The sequence below is a fragment of the Halyomorpha halys genome, unplaced genomic scaffold (genome assembly GCF_000696795.3).
Source record: "Halyomorpha halys isolate HHAL.00 unplaced genomic scaffold, Hhal_1.1 Scaffold36.1, whole genome shotgun sequence".
In the NCBI taxonomy this organism is placed as follows: Eukaryota; Metazoa; Arthropoda; class Insecta; order Hemiptera; family Pentatomidae; genus Halyomorpha; species Halyomorpha halys.
Window position 1 is genome coordinate 1,303,547 of NW_027108624.1, and position 17,716 is coordinate 1,321,262.

General features: G+C 28.2%; 1 protein-coding gene across 16 annotated transcripts in view; it reads left to right on the forward strand.

Annotated features, from left to right (window-relative positions):
* The window catches only part of LOC106686615 (uncharacterized), a 220,772-nt gene that overhangs the window by 107,596 nt on the left and 95,460 nt on the right, over positions 1–17,716 (forward strand). Inside the window, exon 1 of one of the 16 annotated variants that reach the window (XM_067046910.1) lies at positions 11,822–11,985. The exons of 14 other annotated variants lie outside the window; for them this stretch is intronic. The gene's annotated coding sequence lies outside the window, so the exon portion shown is untranslated. Of the gene's footprint in view, positions 1–11,821; positions 11,986–17,716 lie in introns of those variants that run through there. One more of the 16 variants, XM_067046918.1, reaches the window with a different exon arrangement.

Sequence of the window (17,716 nt, forward strand, 5' to 3'; positions counted from 1 at the left end):
CTTAAAAAAACACCCTATAGAATGATTAAAGTAAATAATTGTACAGAATAAAAATGGATAAAAATAAAGTAATGAAAGAAGTGGGAAATAAAACGCATATAGAGTTAATTAAATATATAAGTAAAATAACATAATTAATTAAATAAAAATATAAAGTTATATAATGCAAAGAAACAACGAAATATGAATAATTTAATTTAATAATAATAATTTAAAAATTAAAGTTATAGAAGAAAAATATATGTAACTCATGTAATATGAAGAAAAAAGAAGAATAAAAAAATATATATATAAAGTTAAGTAAGACAAAGAAGTAATTAGAAAATATGACAATAATAATATATATGTTGAAGAAAACTAATAACGTGGGTAAGGAAAAATAAAAAAGGAATAGATAAGGAGAAGGGGATAAACATTTTGTCATGGTTACGAACAAAGGCTATCAAAATTGAAGGAATGGTTCATTGATAGAGGATGTTTTGAAAGTTTTGAGGCAGAATAATTATGTGAGGAAATAGAATATTTATGTTGTGTGATGCGGTATTTTAAGAATTTTTTATGTTTTACCGATGTGTGCATCATTCATATTTATTAATTTTATTTTAGTTCACCTTAATCATTATATATTGTCGGTTTTCTGTGTAAATAGCAAATCCAGCAATTTCCAGATCATGTTTTGTACTTTTGCTCGTCTGCAAAATTCTTTTTGTTACCTGTATGTAACTAAATATAGGAAAATGGACCGGGTTCCGGTCATAAAAGCCACACAAAATAGCAGAAAGAGTAATAATTGTGTTTAACAAGTTTTTATGCATGTGTACTTGTTTGATTAAATAAAAAGAAATACGTTGTCTGTGATGAAAAATGGTAACTACGTAATAATCTTCTTCGTGAGCTCTACTATTTTAGCATACTAGGCCAGGTTGCGTGAACACCACTGGTGACTAAATATTATTATTTCTGAAATATTTTATTATTCAAAAATATTATATAAAAATTTTATTAAGTGGTTATTGGTTGTAACTAATAAAATTTAGTCATTAAAGAGTTTTCGATAGAAGATGCATAACCAGAGGCTCTCCTCCCTTATTATTTACTAAGGAAATAACTTTTGTTGGAAGGCCGTATGTGATTATAGGAATATGATAGAAATTTCATATATTTTGTTTTCATTTAGTCCTGCAAAGGGACGAAACGTCGGTTACTTATAAATATAGTTTTTCTGTTTTTTTTTACCTATCTTCATCGTCATCCAGGGTAATATCTTTCTACGAAGAAACTTCTTTTGCCTTCCGGATCATGTTTTTTCGGAACTATTTGTTCAATCCGCTTACTCTTTGTTACTTATATTTAATTAAGTCCAATCTCTTCCGACCCCATGCCATTGTACACAGCTTTGTAACCTTTTTTTACTGCTATATTCTCATCGTTTTTTGCACTTCAACATAATATTGAAAGAATATAAAATATGAAAACATCTCAGGAATATGTTTCCACTCACCTATATATGCAATATATAGTAAGGGAAAATATTATCATCCTGAATAATGTAGAAATAGCAATTTTGAAACATGTAAGGATTAATTTAACCTCAAAGTAGGGTGGGATAAGTGAAAGGTGTGTGAACCAGATTTTTTTAAATTTTTGATTAATTATTTTTTTGAAAATCGCTGAGTAAAGCATATTGATAATTATTGTAATTGAAAAAATAAATTGGCGAAATGATCAACAGATCGTATAAAAATATTTACAGTGAATTACAGACTGCTTATATAAGTCTTTTTAACAATTATTATTTTTTGATACTAGTTCAGATGATTATAATAGTAATGAAACAAAACATTGATAAGGTGGTATTCAAAATAAATAGGTATTAAAAATATACTTTCTAAATTTCATAATACAATATGATTAGCTTGGCCCTCTGAAAACGTGTTGTTACTGAAAAAAAGTAATGTCTACAGAAAATGTTTTAAAAATAAAATTACTATATGTTTAGTTTCATTCTAAAAATAATCTTGACCAATAAATTTGTAAAAATACATGTACAGTTCCCAAGCGATTAAACATGTTCCTTCATCGGAAACGGCTCGTTGCCTAAACGGTAGGCAAAGCTATATTTCAACTTAATGGGTCTCGCTTCACAGGAATGTGCTTTATCTTCCAGTCGTTAAATTTGTAGTCTGTCTCTCTGGTGAGCTAACTGAAAATCTGTTTGACTTACTGATTTAATTTAACCAGAATTACTGGTTTAAGGCAACAATTTTGTATTACTTTCTAATATAAAATACACCAAAGCAAAAGGCAATATAAATATAAGTAGATGGTCAGGGTTGCGGTCAAAAAAAGAAGAACAAATAGTTTAAAAATATTTTAATGTCCGACGTTTCGCCCCACTTTGCAGGGCTTCATTAGGGCTGTTCAAAGCGAACGGTTGATTAGTTGATTGGTTGATTGACTGTTCAACCGTTCGCTATGAACAGCCCTGATGAATCCCTGCAAAGTGGGGGGAAACGTCGGATATTAAAATATTTTAAAAATATTTGTTCTTCTTTTTATGACCGCAACCCTGATCATCTACTTATATTTAAATCTTTACGGTCAACTATATATACATATACAAAAGGCAATATGTTTAGATAAACAAGAAAGTGAGGGAATATATTTTCATTTTCATGTCGTAATCAGTAAAATTTACAACAATATTCCTTTGAAGTCTAGTTGCTGTTTATTCCTTTAAGGGAAGGGGGAAGAAATAATTTATAGATTCCTAGTACCCTATGTCGTCTTCCCCCACTTCGACTACGGTTACTTGGTCTATGGAGGATCTAGAATTGAGACTAAACAGAGTCATGAATTGCTTTGTAGGATTCATCTTTGGGTTTTCAAGGCGCTCACAAGTATCCCACTGGTACACCGAGTTGAAGTGGCTCTATCCAATCTTCCAAAGGCAATACCTCCTTAGTGTTTTCCTATTCCAAGTTCTTAAAATAAAAAAACCTATCTATATCCTTGATCTCCTTACTCTTCGTTCACCCATCCATTCATTAAACACCAGATCCCATCCGATTGATTTATATATGCCCTCCTATAGAACCGTCTTCTTCAGCAAATCCTTCGTCCTGGAATTCCATTTCCATTCGCCAATCCTCATCCATTTTTTCCTTTAAACAAAACCTATTCCTTTACTTATTGTATAACCAAACCTCTACATCATTGTACACAATATAATTAAGCATATATTGATTAACATTATAAATAGTAGTTAAGCCAAGATCTCAATGTAATTTCAGTCTACTGGAAACTTTTAAATGCTTGCCAGACAAAAATCATAATGTATGATCCATGTATTTATTCTTAGGGGACATATCCCAGAATAAAATTATTTTTTCATTTTATTTTATACATGTGTTGCAAGAGCGATACATAAAAATTTATTGTAAACTTTATTAAGCTGGGAGTAAAATTACAACAATACTAATAATACTAAAAGAACTCGAAGTTTTATTTTATTTTATTAGTCATTCAAAACAAGGTCCTTGAATTGCAGTAGATTCCCCTTGATCTATAACAAATAGTCAATTACATTGTGAACTACAATTGGAATTAATAGATGAATTCATCAAAAAATGTTTCACAAAATTCCATTCCTAGTTATCAGTAGTCAAAGATGCAGTGGCATAAAAAATCTAATTTTGTCTAGAAGACTGAAGCCCAAACTAATGCAAGACATTCTGACATGAATTCTGTATTTATTTATTTTTAATTATCATTTTTTATTTTTTCAGTATATAAGTCAGTTATTTATTTTATTATGAATATGTTTGAATTATGAATTTTATTATAATACTTTCTTGAGACTGGTTATTGTTGTTTAAATAAATAAATTTTATCCAATTTTAGTCTATCTACCACTAACAGCTTTTATGATACATATGATTTTTTACAATTTCAAACAAATAACAATATTATTAATAAATTATGATACCTTAATACGATTTTAGAACCACATCAAATTAAAAAAAAAACTTTATGCAGGCTATTCTGCCCAGGTCATTAATTCAGTCCACAATTACGGAATGAGACATTAAAACATTAGGGAATCATATAATTTTATTAATAAGCAATCCTTAGCCTATGTCTAATTGACTATTTTGTCAAGTCTTCATATTAAATTAAAAATTAAAGCTTGTAATCGTAGACAACCTTCTCTATTATAATTTGCTGCAATATTTGTAACATTCTCCACACTCAGGTCAGGCATTTAATTTATTTATTTCAACTATATTTTGGTTAAATTTCATATTTATTTTATTATTACAGTTCACATCAAGGTTGATTATAATTATCAACATTAATATTACCCCATATTTTTCATAAATTAATTTTATTTAAAATCTCTGCATAGTTTTGGTTCAGAATTCTTGTGTCTGTTTTTAAAATCCCCTGTATAATTAATGTTTTCTTATATGTAAATGGACTCAAGTATTTTTTAATTTGTAAGTGTTTAAACAAATTATTTTTGTCTCTTACTATTTTTAGAGACCAACAATATATTTGATTGAATACTTTAAACTCTCTTGTCAATATTCAAAACTCAGATTCTTAGGAAATTTGAATATCTTAGAAAATACAACTTACTAAGCAATAAATAATTAATTAATTAAACTAAAAAAAATTAAATTTCACTTGCATACCAAAAATTTATGATTAATAGTATTAATTTTTGCCAATGAACCATGTATACTGTTAAGAATTTAGTGAAACATTGAATTGAGCCTATCTTCTTCCGAAACAACCCTAATTATTATAAAAATAAAAAAAAAAAATTTATTTACACCGTTCTCAGCTCCAACCGGTTTTTTAAGTCCCCTTATTTCTAAAGTTGTTGAAATGAAATCATTAAATCAGTAAAAAGTGAATTGCGATAATTACAGATGTTACCTCACAGATCTTTTACGACCTTGGTTGTGAAGCATGTTACGTTTCTTCCTCTCAACACATTTGTCGTAAAAACTTTCATCACGTGATACCTTCGTGACCTCAAAACCAAAAGAAGGCTCTTTTTATTTAGTCGCGTAACATCTGATCTGTTTACTGAATTCACAAGGGGGCCTTAGACAGACACTTGAACGGTGTCACAGATATGTGGACTATTCCGTACTATATCTTTAAAAACTCGTTACTTTTTTTTTAATTGTCACTGTTTTGTTTGAATATTGACAAAAATAAATTTGATTTTTTGACTTATTCTGTATATTGTAGTTTTTTTTCGGAAGCTCTACTAGCTTTTGGATAGGCTATTGAGGGACCACTATAGAGAAAATAATCCCAATCTACAGTACTATCTCTTGAATACGTCTAATTAAAAATAAAATCAAAACTTTTTTGCTTATCAGAAGAGTGACTATTAAACTCAAGCAGCGATGTAATGTTTTTAATTGTCATTTAAAACTTGTAAATATATACATAAACATTAATTGCTCTTTTATATTGATTATCTTTAGTTCATTTTTTTCTTTTTCAAATTATTTAATTAAAAGATAATTGCCTTATGATTTATGATATGATAGATAATTTTATGTTATTATTTTATTATGTTAATATTATTTTACATTTAACAGACTATTATTAGGTATACATAACAATTATTTAAACGTTAATTGCTTATATAAGCATTATCATTTTTTAAAATAATTATTGGCTAATTTTTCCAATTTATTATTAGAGATATTTTGTGATGCTTTATTATATATGTATATATTTTTTTTAATTTTTGTATTTTACTCTAAGGCAATCAAGTACATTTTCAACGCCTGTTGAATTATTCTAAAGAAGCTTGTTCAATAATAAATAAAGATTATTATTTATATTATTATTATTAAATATAACATACCGAGTATGGAATGCCGTCAATAAATATCGTACAATTTTTCTGTAAATATTTACGAATATAGCTTATACGGGGGTGTTATGCTTAATCGGTATTCGTTTTTTTCTTCTTGCTTTACTACTTACTGCTTTTCCTCAGGTTTATTCTCATCCTTTTTGTACGTCAATAACATGAAGACTTTTTCCTGCTGATTCATGTTTCCGAAAAAGGAAATGTCGAATATAATTATTTCCTTAAAGTCGTAGACCGTCATGAGTACCATATATCTTAACCATAAAAAAAAAAAAAAAAAATTAAAATTAACTATTACAAAGGCAAACAATAGTTTAAAGATAAAACTCGGGGTAATCAAAACCGACGTTTATAGTTGATTTTGTTTCGGTTTGATGATAAAGTATAGATTGCTATTTTTAACTTGGAGTTATTTTTACTGTAAACTATCAATCATGTTAATAATGATGCATGGTGTAAAAATTAAAATGTTTACTCTTTGATACGATACTTGGTAATTAATAAAACTTAAATAGATTAGTTTACTTACTTTTGTTAGATTACTTTATCAAACTACTTATTTATGTAAAAGCCTTATAAGTATCTTCAGTAATGCGTTATGGTGATAAGTGTGGACTCAGTTATTTATAAAATTTGAAAAGAAATCAATTTTGTTTTTTTAGTTTACTACCAAACTACTTAACTGAAGTATTTAGTTATAGTAAATTATTCGACGCAGCATTTAAAGCTCTTTATTTGTTTATTTTCAAATTTTATTTTATGAGCTGGAATATATGCATTATGCTCCTAGGTCAGAAGGATTTAAAGATAGAGACACAATTTACAATAGAGAGAAATACTGAAGAAAATAGTAAAGATGAAGAGCCAGAAGGATATAGTGAAAGACGGTGAGTAACTTGAAATGCAACGAATGGAGTGATAAATAAGGAATTACACTTTATTTTGAATATAATAGGTTAAATAAAACGATAAATTTTTGAAATTAAATTAAATTTTCTTATAAATAAATTATTCAAGAAATTTCATCTTTTTTTGTTCTTAATTAATCCATGGAATGATAATGGATTCATTATTTCAGGATAAACTAAAGATTTTGGTGACGGAATATAACTTAATTATTATTATTATTTGTTAGTAATACTCTCATTAGGATTATCGTTTCATTTCACTGGTTTTAAATTCGCAACACTTGTAGCGAAGCTGATTGTGTATTGCAACTATCCATAGATAAAGATCTCGTAGTACGGACGGTTTCTGTCTATCTTCAAAGTACGATTGCTTCTTTAGATAGTACGAAAAAAGTTTGTTTAAAATATTTAAATAAGAGTTTGGTGATTTAGAAATCGATCGGGGTAATCCTCTACTCTAAAATTAATTTAATAAGTAAAAAAAAATATTAAACAGGATTGTGAAGACCACCATTTCAAAACTTGAAAATTATAAAATTTGGTCGTGTGCAGCTCTTCGGTCGTAGCTTTACTAAGTAAAATTATTGTGAAGTATAAGAGTGACAATACTAAATTTGACATGCTCATGTCATAAATTTAATTTGGCATAATATATTTTATTATGTATTTTAAGGACTTGCAGTGTCTAAAAGATTTCTGAAAAATAAGGTATAAATAAAAATTGTTACTAGAATTTGAATTGTGTTAGTGAGACTCCCTACCAGATTTCTAACACCTGGTGTACTCAGAGCTACCTGAATCTATTGTCCTCATCATAGGATAACTAAAACTACGGATGTGGCAGGTGTACCTCAAGGATTAACACTTGCATACTGTTGTACATAGTATATTCTCTCCGCATTTCACAATTTCCTATAACCTACATATTGGACTGCAGGCGATACAATCCTTTACTGGAGGCAACTCACCTCAGGCGTCAGTATTACGTAAATAATTGCATGGACCAAGAAACTAAAAGTTTTAGTGTTAATGAGTAATTTATATTAAAAAAAATCGATTTGTGACAATTATCACTTTTCACTTTATGTATTTAGAAAAAACAGCTTAATATACATTTTGTTAAATTACAATAAAACTGAAAAAAAAGGTTATGACAACTCTATATGAGATAATATTGAGCTTAATGGCTAGTGTGAACTTAATAAGTGTGAGAAACAAATGAAGAGAGCTTTTAAGAAATAATGCAATTACTTTTTTACAAAGGTCTAAAATTCCGTCATTAGAACTCGTTTTTTAAGAAATAAATCTAGGTAGGGCTATAAAAATTGAATTAGTCATAAAATGGCCAGCATATGTGTTTATATTTCGCTGTAGAACCGTTTGCCCGCTCTCTTAAAATCTAAGTTATTTTAATTTAATCTGAAATAGAAATGTTTTGTTGTAAGAAATTTTTTTTTTGCTTACCTTCTTCTTCTTGGTAATTTCTTACATATGGTTGGTTATTCTACAGGTTACCACCCTATTCTAACCACAGCGGAAAGATCGAGTTTTCATTTCGTGGTGCAGGAATGAAATAAAACTCAACCCGCCCAGGCCGGAATGGAACCGGCGCCGCTGCAGTTTTGTGATTGTTAAAGTAACATCATTTTTGTTATTATAATACAATTATTACGTTGGTAAATTAACATACTCGCCTACCACGGCCTCATTTACTTGAAGCATCATGTTAATATCAATACTTTCGAGTGTGTAAAAAAATGAAGTCTATACAGCCCTGCCTTGAAATATACGTCAGTTTTAGATATGATAATTGACAAATGTATTTATTAAATACGAATTATTTACATAATTTTAAAAATAAAAATGTTAAAAAACTTTTATATTTATTTTTCATATTATTGTGTATTATATAGAAAAGAAATGTTAACATTTTTTCTAAGGACACCAAAAATTAAGCAATTAAATCATGTATTTCTGATACACACTATGATATCATACTAATCCTATGTTCGTTGTTATATCCAAGGACACCCCGTTTTTCGTTTGAAACCGCTAACCGCTAAAACTGCTAAACCAATCTGTACCAAATTGTTGCTACATCCATCTTCAAGGTTTATATTAGCAATAATATGGTTCATATCTAATGCTTTTGTTCGTTTCGAACACTCCAAGTTCAGCAACTACATATTCTAGGTGAAAATTGAGGCTTTCAGCTCTATAGAATCATGTTACAACCCATATGAACATAGTAACAATAAAACTGGGTCGATATAAAAAATAATAATCGATACAACTTCATATCCATGAAAGCAGGTTCGCGAACATAATTAGTAGAGGTTCTTTGGGCTACCAGCAGTCTTATAGTAAAAGAACAGGAGAAAAAAAAAGGAAGTTATTTGACCCCAATGTTTAATTATTAATTAATTAATTAAAATAGGTTAATCCAACTTATTTGTGTTTATCATTAACCGCACCCCCAACCATCTTCTCCTCGTTCATCATCCACGGTCAACTATCTCTCATAATTAGTTTAATTATTTTAATGAAAACTACGTATTCTTACTTATGAAAAACTGAGTTGATTTATCAACAACTCTGTGAAAAAATAATGAAGGGCTCGGGAACCATTGGACGTAGAGATGTCTGCCAACACTCATATTAAGCCCTAGCTTAATGTACAATGAAGTAATTCATGACTTTATAGATGATCTTGTCAATTTCTTAAGACTTTTATTATTGTTTAAATAAAATATTTATCCAAGTTAAGTTTTAAAACACTCTTTATTATTTATTTAAAAGTCCAACGTTTCGGCCAATTCGGCCATCCTAAAGGACAATCTTAAATATAAATTTACACCTTTCATCCAATTTTTTTTTTTTAATAATTTATTTTTTATTATTTACAACTGTGTAAAATATATACAAAAAATAAATTTGCTGTAGGTGATATGGAGCATCTACTCATTCATAGAACTCCAATAATATTTCTAGAGATCTCGAGACTATCTTCTTTTCAGACACCTAGGAGGATTATCATGGAAGGATTGGCATTTGGTTCTGGCCAAATCAGCAACATATGAGATATTGAGGTCCTGATGGATGACTTGATTCGTGACAAAGCAAGGAGCATTAAGGATTTTACGAAGGATTTTGGATTGTAAGGATTGGATTCGGAAGGAATTTGATGGTTCAGTTGAGCCCCAAAGCTCAACTCCGTATGTCCAGATAGGCCTTATAATAGTCATGTATATCAGTCTTTTGTAATGGATTGGCAGTTTAGACCGTTTGTCTAGTAAATGTTGTAATAGTCGGAATCGACGAGCAGTCTCCTGTCTTTTCAGTCTTGTATGAGGATTCCATGTTAGGCGGTTGTCCAGAGGTACATCAAATTTTAAAAACTTTTTACACGCTATTCTGCTCATGTCATTAGTTTCAGTCAAAATCACACTACTTGACCCCTTTTCCATTAAATTTTAATACTTTTAATTTTTCATTAGCTTAACACTATTATTACTTGCTTATCGAGCGCGGGGAGACATCTGTACGTCTAATGGTTTCTGATATACATTTATTTTGCCAAACTAAAACTATGACAAAGATAAACGTCATAAACTACTTTATGGCCCATTAAACTTTAATTTGATTCCTAGCAGACATCTGTACGTCTAATGATTCCTGAGATATTGAGCTCCTAAAACCAATTCTCTAACTTTTGATTATTTAGTACATTTTTTATGTACCTGTTTCTGGGAAAAGGCTGTTTTAGGGCTCATGTATTAACAAATTCTTTAAATGATGTTTAACTAAGTTTTTTTTAGTATTGTAGGTTGTTTTAAAGATATGGAGCCACGACGAAAAATTAATTTTTTTAAATCGTTTTTTAACAGCTACTATTTTTTATTCCTCCTAATTATGGTTGACAGATTCGTTAATTTTCACTAGTAATAACTATACATAGTTTTCATTAAAGGTATCAAGAGTTGCAGTGAAATAACTTAACATTTTTCTCATCTTAGGCAAGTGGACTAATTCTAACGGGGCAAAAGTCTGGTAGCCACATTATTTATTGTTAATGAAATACTTTCTTCTTTTCCGGACTAATTTGTTTTTGAAAAAAAAAAAAGTCTGTCTTTGAAACCTTTAGGTACTTTGTCATTTAAAGGAAAGTATTCTTAATAAGGAATAATATTTTAAGGAAGAATAATTTTACTTATATCTTAATAGGTTTGTAAATGGATTTCTAAACCTTTTTTAGTCTGAAAAAAAAAAATATTTTTCTATTTAAAATCAAAACAGAATAACTAGGTTAACTAATTATGTTCTTTAATTATATTGAGATAATTCATTTTAGAATAATATAGCAGTCATTGAAAAAGAGCTTTTAGTGCCGTCGAGTAAAATATAAAATGTAAAAAAATTTAAAAATTAGATTATAAAACATCATTAAATATCTTCAATAATAATAAATTGAAAAAAAAAATAGACCATAATAATTTTTAAAAAAATATATATTAATTTTGACTAACAACTATGTAAAGTTTCCATTAAGGTCATCAAAAAATGGGTTGAAATAATTTTTATTTCCCTGGGTTCTAAGTGACTATGTTGAACATTTTCCTAGAGCTATCCAATACAGGAAAAATTATTGATTAAAAGCGGGTGAAGCCGCGATGATAAATGATGGTTTGTTATAATTTCGTAACAATTAATTATGAACAATAGCTTTTTATTTTCATAAAAAAATCCGAACATAAAAGTACTAAAATAAATCTGATACGACGGACTCGTAAAGCGGGGTCCTCCTACAAAAAATGAACGTTTATTGCTTTTATCAGCACACTACAGATAGGATGCACCTTTCATACTTTTCTAAGTACAATAAGAATCGATACAGACTATTGTGGATCTGACACAACTATCGATTTCCGCAACCCCTATGAATGGACAAGGGGGATAGCTAGAAATTTAGCGAGTGGTGGGGGAAGCCTGCGCTCTGCAACCGCCTCCTGATAACGACTCAGTGTAGCCACCGAGCTCTCTGTGTCAGTGTCGTTGTGACTTCTTTGTCAACTTCCGCTCTTCATTGAACAGTCTTCCGGGCCAGGATCAATGGCCCGGTGACGCATCTCTTCCGCCGGTGTTATCTGCCAGTACAGGGTTGCTAAGTGTTAGGTAAGTCTGACCATAGTGATGTCATACTCAGGTGATGTATACGTCTGCCAGGCAAATCATTGCAACAACGTATGCCTTTTTAATATAACTGCATTATATACAACTTGCATTTAAAAAAACAAAACATAATTTTTTTAAATTGTCTACATGAGGCTAGTATTGGTACCTTGAGTAGCAGCGCCCTAATGACTAGGGGCCATCTCCTTTTCAGAGGAGTTGGAGCTGAGCCATATTAAGAGGGAGACGATGGGGATGGGGTGCTCACCCCTGTGCCAAATGCCAAAAATCTAAAAAACGAAAAAAAATCTATAATAGGTTGTTATTATTTAATATAATAGTAAATAAATTTACATAATTTACAAATATATAAAAGGATTTAAGTCACAAGATAGGTCAATTTAAGCGATTCTCTGAAAATAATAATAATGGAAGAACTTCTTTTCGCACAGGACTTATAAATAATAGTAAAAAAAGTAAGGATAAAACCTAGTTGGATTGTATATGTATATTAAAATTTACTATCATGAGTCACATTGTAATATCAAGGTTTTCATAATTATTTTATTTCAATTATATAATTTTTAACGTTCATTTAAATAATATAACTTTCTCATTCAACAGTAATATGTATTAAGAATGTAAGTATTCAATCATACCAAACATAAATAATAAATTAATAATAATAATACAAATAAAATAGTTAATGATAATAACAATAAAATGTATACACATCTAAATAAACACAGGTGGTTAAATTAATTATATAATAGCAAAATAAGAAAGATAAAGAATTAAAATAAAACATCTTTTAAATAATTAGTGTATTCTTTGAATACTCAAAAAAAAGGAATATAGTAATTGTATTTGGTTAATCTGTATTAGAACTTAAGTAGGATACCGTATCCCATAAAGCACGAAGAATAATTTGAAAAGTTTAAAGATTAATTTTTAAATTAATAAACTGACAAATGCTTGTTTAAAAATTTCTATTCATAACCCAATTTCAATTTATCTTCTATGGTTTTACGAATAATTTTTAGCCGGGTAGTATATAGAACAAAATGTATGCTTTAATTTAAGCAGTCCTGAAACTGAAGTTTAAATAGACCTGATTTTAAACACGAAAATAAGTTTTTTTTTTTATAATTTCAGAATATTTTAATTTAACATATTTGTAAAGCCTTCACCAAGAAAAAAGTATATTCTGTCTTTATTATATTTTTATGTTAGGCCTGAGTATATTTATTTACTTATGCTTTTATCTGTTTTACGCACTGTCCGTATTTATTAATACCATATCTATTTTTACATTATTTAAAAAAAAATATATATATGTTGATAAAAACATATAATTGTCCATTATTAGCAAGTATTTTGCGCTTTGTGTAGGACCCGCAACAAAACAAATAAGTTTTAATAAAATATAATAAAAAAAGACAGGTCCATATGTGCATAACTTAAAAAAAATGGATGTATCATTGTCAGTCATTATTTTTTTGTATGTATATATATTTTTTATTATTTTAAAATTATCTTATAGTTTACATATGCTGTTTTTAGGTGTATATATATATAGGGTTTATATCTTTGCTACAATGAATTTGTTTAAATAAGAACTGAGTTTATATTTTTATAAGCGTGCTTTAACCCAAGACTAACAAAATAATTAATGCGTCCCGGTGAAAAGTGAAACAAAGATTTTCCAATTAATTTACTTCCTGAAAGGGGAAGGAAAAAAAATGAGCATCAGAGCTCCGTTTTTTAAAAAATTATAAATTTAATTATTTCATTTTTGCTTACAAACGATGAAGATAATTGAGAGAGGGAAGAGGAAACAATTGAAATTCCCAAAAGCCACCTCTCCAAAGCTAACTTAATTTATATATAAATATCCACCCCTTTAAATCATTTGGGAGGGAATTTTCAACCCTTTAAACTTTAAAATCCTTTAAAAAATGGCGGATGGGAGAAATTAGGTGGAACCTCATAATGACACTTCTATAATAAGAAATATATATATTTTTAAAACTCTAACTTAATTTGGAGGTTCTGAAGAGGTTCACAAAACCTTAAAATTGGTAAGAACCTTAATGTAGTGGTAGAGGAGGAATAAAAATGTGAAATACCATAAAGGCGTTTTAAGGGTATGGAAAAACTTTAAAAGGCCCAGGGACGACTGAATCCCTTCACACAAACTCCTGAGTACCATTTTCGGAGAAATAACTACAAAAATACTAAGCAAAAATCAGTTTCGATGTACTCCTATATGTTGGATTAGATATAGCTATCAATTGTGTTAAATTGCGATCCGAAAAAAATATATATATTTATCCAATGTAACCTTAATGTAATCCAATGTAAAATTAATTAAATAATTTTCCTCAACAGTACTGTGAGTCATGTGATGTTATAAATAAAATAACAGATTGAATGTATAAATCAACGATGCAACCTACTGTTCAAAAAATAAAACACATTTTGGCAACTGCATCTGTTCCTGTAGCCACTAAGTCAAAGGTTTGGAATGCGTCCGACAGAAAAAGAATTTTAAATATTTTCTAGGCTGGAATCTCTTCTGGCTCAAAATATTCAAGGGGGTTTTAACTACTATTGTTTCAACCGTACTAATTATTATCTAAATATTAATAAGAATTTTAATTTAAAATGATTGATACTTTTTTCTCTATAGAAAAATACTTTTTTTTAAATAATTTTGTTTGGATTGTTCCTCGTTTTATTTATATCGTCTTTTAAGATGTTTTATCTAACTGAAAACATCACAAGTCTGATTTTCAATACTTAAAAAATAATGTACCATTTTAGAGACTATCAGGTTAGGATACAATATATGTTTTTCTTAGTTCATGTTGAAGCATTAATTTTTTTTTTTAAATCGTATATATTTATTTTCGGAGTTATAAGCTTAAACGACAACATGCTTCCATAATTACCAAAGTCATAGTCATTATTACAGGACGGATTTTCGTGCAATTGCACCTTTCTTTCCCTATCTTAAAATATAGCCAAACCTATACATTCAAATAACACTAATTTTATATTTCTGAAAATTGCACGTTTTGGGGTTTCTTCACAAATTTGCACTTTTGAGTTTTTTCTACACAAAATTGCATGTTTTAGGCTAAATTTATATTTCTGTTGCATAAAATTCAATGCTTCAACTAAATTTCTCATATTATTATTACGATATTTATTCATTTTATTAATTTTTTCTTATTTAATTTATAGTTTAAAATCCTTTATGCTTCCTACTTTGTCACAAATCAAGTCATCCATCAGGACCTCAATGTGTTCCATATGTTGCCGATTTGGCCAGGACCAGATACCTATCCTTCCATGATAAACTTCCCAACCCCCCAAACCCAGTTGTTTTAAACCTGGCTTCTCCTTCAATACCTGATAATTCTCCTAGGCGTCCGAAAAGAAGATGGGCTCGAGATCTCATCTAGAAATTTTATTAGAGTTCTGTCAATGAGTAGATTCTCCACATGTTTGTATAATTTTATTTTATAACTTATAGCAAATTTACTGGTTGCCTATATTAGTATGCAGCTTTAAATAACAATAAATAAATTATTTTTAAAAAAATTGAGAAATCTGAGATAAAGAAATACATGGATTAACATATGTCCAATTCGACCAACAAAAAAAACTACTTTAACAAGTGACGAACATTCTCGGAATAGTATTAACCAGTGGATAACATTGAAAATTGCTCTCTAGAATTAGCTTGTTATAGATAACGTTCAGTGTTACTGTTTTTAACTTAAGTTCCCAGTCTTATGACTAGAAAGAACTTCATTTATTATTATTATTATTATTATTATTATTATTATTATTATTATTATATTATATTACCATTGTGTATTATTTTAAATAAAATTTGAATAAAAAATTAATTTATCTGATCAATATGGATATGTTTGTACAGTTTTAATCAAACTTTTTAAAGTTTTTCTAAACTGTCTTATTGCTTGTAGTTTTTGGTTGATGTCAATTCACATTTGAAAAATTAAGTGGAAGAACGTGCTTTTTGAAATTTCAGGGGAAATCAAAAAAGAGATTATTGATTGAAATAATATTCTTAATTTTTTTTTTCACATAGTGTTTTGCATATTTTTTCTAAAACATAAACTTTATATTAAAAAATGATCATTTTTTAGTTTTGAATGCCGTCAAAATAGCCCTGAAGAAGCCCTGCAACGTGGGGCGAAACGTTGGCTCATTAAAATAGTATACTTCTACTATTTGAGTTTTTCTTGACCGCACCCGGACCATATTCCTTTCATAAACTTTATATAGTTTTAAGACTTTGAAAAAATGAATTCCAACCTACATAATATGAATATAAAATCATTTGGTTCAATTAGCTTCATTAATAAATATTCAATTATGGACGAAATTTTTTTATCGAAGATTTTTGTTACATGTTTTCAAGTTTAATTTAATTCAAAGAAGGTTAGTGATACTTTCTAATTATTATTATTAATTAAACAATAAAGTTGATTTTTGCAAGATTAAGGTGATTTACACGCATATTTTTACTGTACGATCTTAGGTTTTATTGCGCATTGTTCGGTTTTTAACTGCACAAAAAATATGGCCTCTATTCATTATAATGAGAATTACTTCGGAGTAGAATTAATTATATTTGAAAGAAAAAATCATTATAATGGATTTTATAATGCAGTTTTTAATTTTTTTTCTTGAGATTTCACATTGTATTCACATTGCATAAACCGTGAACTGAATAATCTTCTCTAGTAATTAACCTTTTCAGGCGCAACTTAATTTCCGTCCTTAAGTTACTATCGATCACTTTATCCTATTTCAGTAAAAATGTTCCGAAGTTGCGAAATCCTCGAATGAAAAAATAGACTAAACAATGTGTATTACATATTTCAATATCTTAACAAATATTTATATTTATTATGATATCATTTTCATCGCTATTAGAATAATAATCCCTTTTAATAAACAAATTAAAAAATAAAATATACCTAATTTTTTATCCACTTGCAACCATTCGTAATAATTTATATTATTTAATCAATTTATTCCTTAACATTCTATCTAAATCCTCACAAATATATAAAGAGTTATCTTCCGAAAAAATTTATTTAAAAATTCCAATTTTAATGTATTTCATACAATTTTTTTTTCTACGAAAATTGTTATGCATATTTTATTTAAAATAATCCCTAGAATTTTCATCAAATGAAATGTATTAATTTCCAAAAAAAACAGGGTTCTGAGATGATTTTGACGATATTCAATATAAAAATAATGTTTCCTAATTAATTAATTTTGAAAAAATTGATTCCTTGTAACTGTCTCTGAAAAATAATTTATGCTGTTCATTCGGGGTGGTCATATAAGATACAAAAAAAAAAAAAATAATAATATTTCGATATTTAAGGATTTCAGAAAAACAAAACTTTATTCTGGTTTGAAAATAAATGTATAAATTGTTATTCCCAAATAATAAATTAACCTCATAAATAAATAAATCTCTGTTGATACCGAGTATAAAATTAAATATTAAAAAATTATCTTAGGGCTATAGATTTACTAATATTATTATTATTCTGCAGAACGTCCATTTTGAATCGGGTGGATTTATTTTTGCAAAACTTTTTCTAATTTATTTTATTTTAAATTGCTAAATAAGTACTGATAAATAAATAATATAGGAATAACAATGTGAATAAAT